At 44.8% G+C, this 7,845-nt stretch overlaps 1 pseudogene across 1 annotated transcript; it reads left to right on the forward strand.

Moving 5' to 3' along the window:
* Positions 1–6,752: 6,752 nt before the first annotated feature.
* On the forward strand, positions 6,753–7,307 carry LOC308617876 (large ribosomal subunit protein uL22-like; annotated as a pseudogene). The gene has a single exon. The product of its transcript is annotated as a large ribosomal subunit protein uL22-like (transcript).
* The last annotated feature ends 538 nt before the right edge of the window (positions 7,308–7,845 follow it).

Consider the following 7,845-nt stretch of genomic DNA (forward strand, 5'->3'; position numbering starts at 1 on the left):
GAGCCAAATCCCCTACTGTGAACTTGTATTGCTGGGCATTTGGGCCTGAGGGAGGACTAGGCATTTATTCTTATTAACTAGATTCTCCCCTTTACTTTAACCTGGTGCTTCAACATTTGTTCAACTCTTTCTCTTACCCTACATTTGAAGAGAAGGAGGTCAAACCAGCAGAACTGGGCTAGGATGAGGATGTATTTGTGATGTATCTGTTCTTCTGGAGTAGGAAAATGGAAACTTTTTGCTGAGTTCCCATTAGGTATCAGGCACTTTTCTCCAATAACTCATTTAATGCTCCAAGAACCCCTTAAGGTAGGTGTTAACCCCATTTAACTGAGAAGAAATCTGCATTTTCACTTGAAGTTGTTAAGCATGGTAACTATGCAATTTCTTACTCTTTGGGCTTAATATTATTTTGTAAACACTTTATCACATTGCTTCGTATTTTCCTTTTTTTTTTTTTGCTTTATAAGTAAATAAATACTCCCTCCTTGTTCTAAAAACATTTTGAGGCACTCCTGCCTTGATGTTTCTCATTTTAACAACTGTATAATATCTCATTAAGTTAGCCTACCATAATTTATTTTACCAATTTCCTATTGTTGACAGTTTGACTTTGTTTCTTTGCTTTTTATGGTTTTTATTGTTTTCTGTAATAAAAGATCCTGCTACAAACATCTGCACATAAGTATTATTTTGTTCTGGAAATTTCCCCAAGAATGGAATTAATGCATCAAATTGCAAATTGCTCACCCAAAGGAGTGTGTTATTTGAGGATAAAAAGAAATAACTGGCTGTTTACAAAAGAAATCCATTTCCACTTATTCATAAAGTATTCGATCCCCTGATAGGTGGCAGGTGCCGTGCCAGGGACTGAGTACAGGGATGAGGAGGGCAGACCGAGTCGCGGTCTTCAAGGAGCACACGGTCAGGTCGGGCAGAGGAAACGACACGCAACAGGTGTCTGCCTCTGACCAGGGAGGGCCCAAGCGCCCTTTCGCGCAAGAGAGTGGAAGGAGGGAGCTGTTTGCAAGCACCGAGGAGATCTCGCAACGTAGGCAGCACCTGACCTGAGTCTTGCAGAATGAGTAAGAATTTTGGTACGCGATTTGTATTTATTTTACCGTGACTTTCTGGCCTTTTATCGGAAAAAAAAAGTTTCCCACTCTTAGCACTGAGCACAGAGAACGTTGGAGGAGTCGTAGGCCCCCAACCTCTTAAGCCTCTTTCCATCTCCAAGGAGGAGAAGGAAAGTGGGGGTCTCTCCAACCTCGGGAGCAGGATCTGGGGTCCGGGACCTCCCAGCGCGGCACCGGAAAGAACAGGAGAGGACGCGAGCGCGGGGCCCGCCGCCCCGAGAACCAGACCCGACGCGTGGCCCTCGGAGCCTGGCTCCAGCGGAGTCAGCTCAGCACGACCTGGGAAGCCGGTGAGGGAAACGGAGCTGCCCGGGGTGGAGGGTTGAAGAGCAGCGCGCGAGCGGCTCCGAGGGGAGCTGGACTCGGCAGTCGGGGACCCCGAGGGGGCGGGAGCGGGAGAGGGGCGGAGCTCCGAGGCCGGGGCAGCGGCGGCAGCCCAGAGGGTCTGCGGGGGCTGCTTTGGACATACCCGAGGACGAGCGCCTCTCCGAGACCGTGACCTTGGCTTCGGGAGCCGACCCCGCGCGCCGTCTTGAGCGCGCCTTGTGGAAACCCACGGCCGACGGGCCGGCGCTGCCCGCGGTGAGGCAGCCCGGGCCGGGGCGCCAGGTAACCTGGACCACCGGCCGCGAGGGCGGTCAGAAAGGGCCCCAGTGGGGGAGGGGCAGTGACGGGTCTGGGGGCCGCGGGCTGGGGGCTAAGAGAAGGGCGCACGCTGGAGCAGCTCAGGCCTCGGAACACTGGGCGTGGGGCGTGGGGCGTGGGGCGTGGGGGAAGTCAGGGTCCACCTTACCGGACCAAGGGCTCACCGGCCCTCAGAAGGGGCAATGGGTCGCCCTCGCGGATGAACGGGAATGCGCACCAAGACGCGGCTTCTGGGTAGCGTCTTGTGCCTCCGCCTTGTTTCTGCCTGTGACACAATCAGAAAGTATTCCCTTTCCGTGTGTTAACTCGACAGAACGGGCAGTTTTCTAGTGTGTGTGCATATGGAAGGCTACAGCGTCAGCACCCATCCTTCTGGGCCATGAGTCCCCTAGCAGGATCCTTGGCCCAAGCCTCCAGCTGCCTTGGGGACCTTGTCTCAGTGACACCAAACTAAGGTGTCAGTCCCAGGGCTTTATCACCAGCTGCTATATTCCTTGGGGAGAAAAAAGAAGTACCAGTTTGATGGAATCTTTTATTATTTTTTAATCAATAAATTACAGTTTAAATAGATGATTTTTAAAAAAATCAAATAATGCAAGTTTAACTTCTAGAGATATTCCTATACTTGCATTTGTGTCTATTTACGCCTTCCTTGTTTTTTACCCATATCTTTTTCAACTCTACTTCTTCCGTCCCCACCCTTTGATTCGTTATCTCACCTCCTGCCTAATGAAAGTACCAAAAGAAAATGACGTCACCACCACTGGCCGCATCCCTTAATCTCCCGCGTTCCTCGCTGGTCCCACCCCTGCTCTCTTCAAAAGTCTTTCACCGGGGTGGCCCTTGGGGTAGGGAGCCCACTCCGGAGAGGACATTTCTTTTACTTGTCTTAACTCTCCCAGAGATTCAAAGAAAGGAGCTTTGGGAAAGAGCCCCTGATGAAACCTGTCCTTTCCCTTAAACTGGACTTTGCAAATGCAGTTTAAGTAGAGTCTGGTACTGAGGAAAATTAATGAAGGAAATTTCCTAAAGTGTTCTAGATTTCCAGAAATTAACACTTCACTAGTTCCTATTCCTGAAAGTAGAACTTTGCCAATCACACCTCCCATTATTTCTGCTGCCTTCACCTCGGACCAGCAAAGTAACAGGAATAGGATTTTTCGTCATTAGGAATCTCATAGGTTGGATGTTTTATATTTGTGAAGGGGCTCATGGACATACCTTTGTGGTAGACAAGGGGGGAGGGGAAGATATAGAAGGAGGAGTTAAAGGGCATCAGGGGATTAGAAAGAGAGGAGCAGGCCAAGACCCTTAAGAGGAGAAGAATCCTGGAAGCGGGGCCCTGTCATTTAGGAACAACCTCCAGATAATTCGGCTAGCAGACCACACATGCAGCTTACTTCTTGCCATCAACCAACACAGTCAACTACTTTCCAAGAGTTTTTCTATGCAAGGCCAAAACATACTGAGAAGTGGGAAAAAAATCAGCAAATCAACCCACTTTTGTCTGTGTGATAAAATAGAAGTGGTTTAAAATATTTTTCCTGAATTAATAGGGTTTTTTAGGAGTTGTGTAGACTGTTTAAAATAACCTAATCGTTACTCCAGTCACTACGTTTTCCTTTGCTGTGTTCATTTTTTTCATGTTGCATGACCTTGACCTGCATCCCACACAGTTCAGGAAGTTCAGGTTGGTTAGAAGCTGCCACTTCTAAGAGCCTTTTTAAATGAAGGAGTGGGAGAGGAGAGGATTGGAAAATAAGGACTGAGCCTTGTGGTAGGGTAGGGGAATAATGAAGAGGGATGGACTGAGTACCAGCTTGAGACTGGTAAGGAATCGGGTATAATTCTTAGAACAAGGCAATAATGAGTAAGTAAGATGTGAAGGAATCATTCATCATTCATTCGTTCATTCAAAATGTTTGCAGAATGCCTGGCTATGTACCAATCACTGGGAGAAAAATGATGAATAAAACCAGGCAAGGTCTCTGATCTCCTGGAGTTTATAGATGCTTTGGCGAGGCCACCATTAGTAAAATAACTAAGTATTGAATATGTAATTACAAACTAAGATAAGCTTTCTTTTTTTTTAAGCTTTCCTTCTTTTTTTCATTATTATTTTATTTATTTATTTATTTATTTTGATTGCGCGAGGTCTTAGTTGCGGCTCACGGCCTGCTTAGTGGCATGCAAACTCTTAGTTGCGGCATGCATGTGGGATCTAGTTCCCTGACCAGGGATCAAGACCTGCGTCCCCTGAGTTGGAAGGCGGATTCTTAACCACTGCACCACCAGGGAAGTCCCTAAGATAAGCTTTCTAAAGGAAAGAAATAAAGGTCTTTGAGGGTGTATACAGACTGTCCTCTGAGATCAGGGAAGGCTTTCTCAAGGAGGTTTCCCTTGAGCTGAGATTCAAGGGTAGGTGGGAATGTTGGGGATATATATGGCTTTGAGGTAGGACCAGAATGTATCAGTTAGGAATTCCATTTGGCTGCCAGTAATCAAGAAGCCAGGTGTACTGTTTGCAATACTGCATATGCACACATGTAGAGTTGGAATTTCTGAAATTTGGGGCAAGGATGCTTTGTTATCACAGCATTGTTTGTACTGCCCTGAGTTGGTCATGGATTTTCATTATCGTTGTTCTTGCTTCTAAATTAAATGTTTAGATTAATTTTATTCTTGTCAGGTTAGTTTATTGCGCACAATAAAATTTGTGCGTTGTGCTTCAAATGTGAATCATCCATAATTCCACTGCTAAGGTAGATATGTACATAACTCCCATACCAAATTTGGCTTGTATGGTGATAGCTCGTTGTTGTCACTGAATACTCTCCCAGGTGAAAACAGGCATGGCAGGTCATCTACAGTGTCTTCTCTCCACCCCTATCCACTGCTCTAGTTTTAGTTACCCTAAAGCTGCATGTACCTTTTTAAAGTTTCATATACAGTCCTTAGGTAAAGAAAAAAATTACTAATTGCATTGACGCTGTAAGTAAAATTAACATAAATCTCACAATATAGTGGCATGGTGAGTTTTGACCAAGCATCATATTTCATGTGCAAATATTTTTATTCATTCAACAATATTTACAGTGAACCTTCAATATGCCTAGCACTCTGTTAAATACTGTGGGTAAAATGGATTAGTAAGATTCAGTCCCAGCATTTAAGGAATTCACAGAAGTGTAAGAGGAGAGAGTCATACTTATCTATGTAAGGGTAGGAAAGCATTGTGGTTGCTAGAACGGAAGCATAACTAAGGTACAGTGATGCACAAGAAAGGGGAGTGGTCAATTCTACTAGAAAAGGAGAGGAGGGGTCCAGAAAAGGTTCATGGAGGAGTTAACACTTGAGCTGAATCTTGAAGGATGAGACATACCACAAGATAGACAAAGGGGAGAAGGCATTATAGAAGAGGGATCCATGTCCCCAAACAAAGACACGCATGAGACAGTGTCAAGGTCCAGGACCTGCAAGTGTCTCAAAGAGCTGAAGCATAAAGAGCGAAGAGGGTCTCATGAAGAGATGAGGCTGGAGTGGCGAGCAGGCCAGGTCACAGAACCTGCATGCCACCACACCGATAGCATTGTGATTAAAGTATGTGCTCTGAGGTCAGACAGTCCCAGGTATGAGTCATGGTTCTGCCATTTTCTAGCTGTGGGGCCTTGGTCGAGTCACTTAGCCTCAATAAGTAATGGTAATGAAGGCTGTATCTCTCTCATAAATTTGCTGCAAGAACTAAGTCATGGAGTACCTGGCACATTATGCACCCGCTTGTTGTTGGCTGTTATTTTCATTTTTTATCCTGGGGCAAAGGGAGCCACTGGAGGGTTTTACATGGAGAAGTGGCTTAGTGAGCATTTTTGTTTAGAGCGCTGTCATTCTGGCTGCATGTGGATGCTGGGTTAACGGGTGGGGGGGGGTGTAAGTTTGGAGGAGAGCAACCATTTAAAGAGATTATAACCATTCAGTTGATGGTGAGGATGGCCTGAACCATGGTGGCCATGAGCATGGAGAAAAGGAGACAAGTGCTTGAGATGTCTGCAAGGTAAATACCACAGAACTCAATTACTCATTAGCTGTGACAAGTGGGATTCTGTCTGTCATCCTTTGGTACTGTCATCCAAGTGTTCTTAGGATAAACAAAAGGAAGCCAGGTGTCAAGCAGAACTGGGGATCAGATATTTAGGAAGTGCTTATATACCGAGGACTCAGTGATTGGTACCAAAAAAAAGCTGTCTTTCTAATTTAGGAGACCCCTTGACAACTTCCATCTCATAACATTAAATAGGATCAGGAAAGTCTAGTTCATCCATAACAAATTTCATTCATTCATTCATCCTGTCTCTCTCTCTTTTTTTCTCTCATTTCTGGGAGGCTTTTAGCTCAAGGTGGATGAACATTAGACTTCATCCATTTGTCATTGTCATAATGTGGCACATATAACCCTCACTCATGCCTGGTACTTTTGGTTCAATTCTTGCCTGACACTAGCATGACTGAATTTTTCCTTCTTTTTTCTCAAGTGTCCTCCCACAGTCCAATAACCTCTGGCCAAGGTGCCTTTATTAAAGTCAGTGAGAATTAGAGGATTTAGGTGGTCCCTACTTTATAATAGAGTGTAGTCTTGGTAACCACATTTGTCCATTCATAAGACAGAAAATAATCCAGACATATGGATAGTGTCTGCTGAAAAGTTGCTGGGAGCTTTATGCCTGTACCCGCCAAATGTGGATCCTGGGAAATGTTGATTAAATGTGGTTCTCTTGGATTCAGTTGCTTGAACAACTGTCTAATTACTTGAAGCCACAGAAATGAACAGACCTTAAATTAGGCAGGACCAATGAGTGAGGTGGCAAAATGTGAAACGAGGGGGAAAAAAGGTCTGCTTCTGCCATGGACAGTCTAGAATTTGATTAAAAGTGGACTTTCCCTTTTCCGATAAGCAGCCTGAGGTGACCTCTAAAAATGGTTCGCTATTCACCTGACCCAGAAAACCCCACAAAACCATGCAAGTCAAGATGTTCAGATCTTCATGTTCACTTTAAGAACACTCGTGAAACTGCTCAGTCCATTAAGGGTATGCATATCCAAAAAGCCACGAAGTATGTGAAGGATGTCACTTCAAAGAAGCAATGTGTGCCATTCCGTCGTTATGATGGTGGAGTTGGTAGGTGTGCCCAAGCCAAACAGTGGGGCTGGATGCAGGGTCGGTGACCCAAAAAGAGTGCTGAATTTTTACTGCACATGCTCAAAAATGCAGAGAGTAATGCTGAACTTAAGGGCTTAGATGTAGATTCTCTGGTCATTGAGCACATCCAGGTGAACAAAGCTGCCAAGATGCAACACTGGACTTACAGAGATCATGGTTGGATCAACCCATACATGAGCTCTCTCTGCCACATTGAGATGATCCATACTGAAAAAGAACAGTTTGTTCCTAAACCAGAAGAGGACGTTGCACAGAAGAAAAAGATATGCCAGAAGAAACTGAAGAAACAAAAACTTATGGCCTGGGAATAAATGCCATAAAAAATAAATGCAAATAAAAATAAATTTTTTAAAAAAGTGGACATTCCATCTCTGTGACCTTCGGCAATATATCTAAGCTCTGTGAGCCTCAGTTTTCACTGGTGGCTATCCCTTTGATATCTATAAATCTGAGGTAATGTTTCCTCCAAAGGGTAGTTGTCAGGTTTAAATGGACTGTATATGGAAAGTGCTTAACACAGTGCTTGGCATATGGTAGCTGCTTACCTGGCCCGTATCCTTTGTCCCTGCTTGTCTCTGAGGTTTATCCTTACATGGAAAAAGCAGGAAGGATGAAGGTTTCTTAGGTTAAGTAACCTGAATTAATTGGCTTTTATGTATTTCTCATCTATGATTGATCACCCCCCTCCCACCCCCCTGCCCCTTGGGAACCGGGTTGGAAACCTGTTTTCCTCCACCCTCAGAGAATGCTTATCAGTGATGAGGGCAAAGGTAATATGATACCTGCAGAGAGGAAGCTAATTTTAGATACTCTTCTTTCAACAGATCTTTCAGTACACACAAGCAAAAT

This window comes from Mesoplodon bidens, assembly GCF_964165515.1.
Source record: "Mesoplodon bidens genome assembly, chromosome: 5".
NCBI classification, from domain to species: Eukaryota; Metazoa; Chordata; class Mammalia; order Artiodactyla; family Ziphiidae; genus Mesoplodon; species Mesoplodon bidens.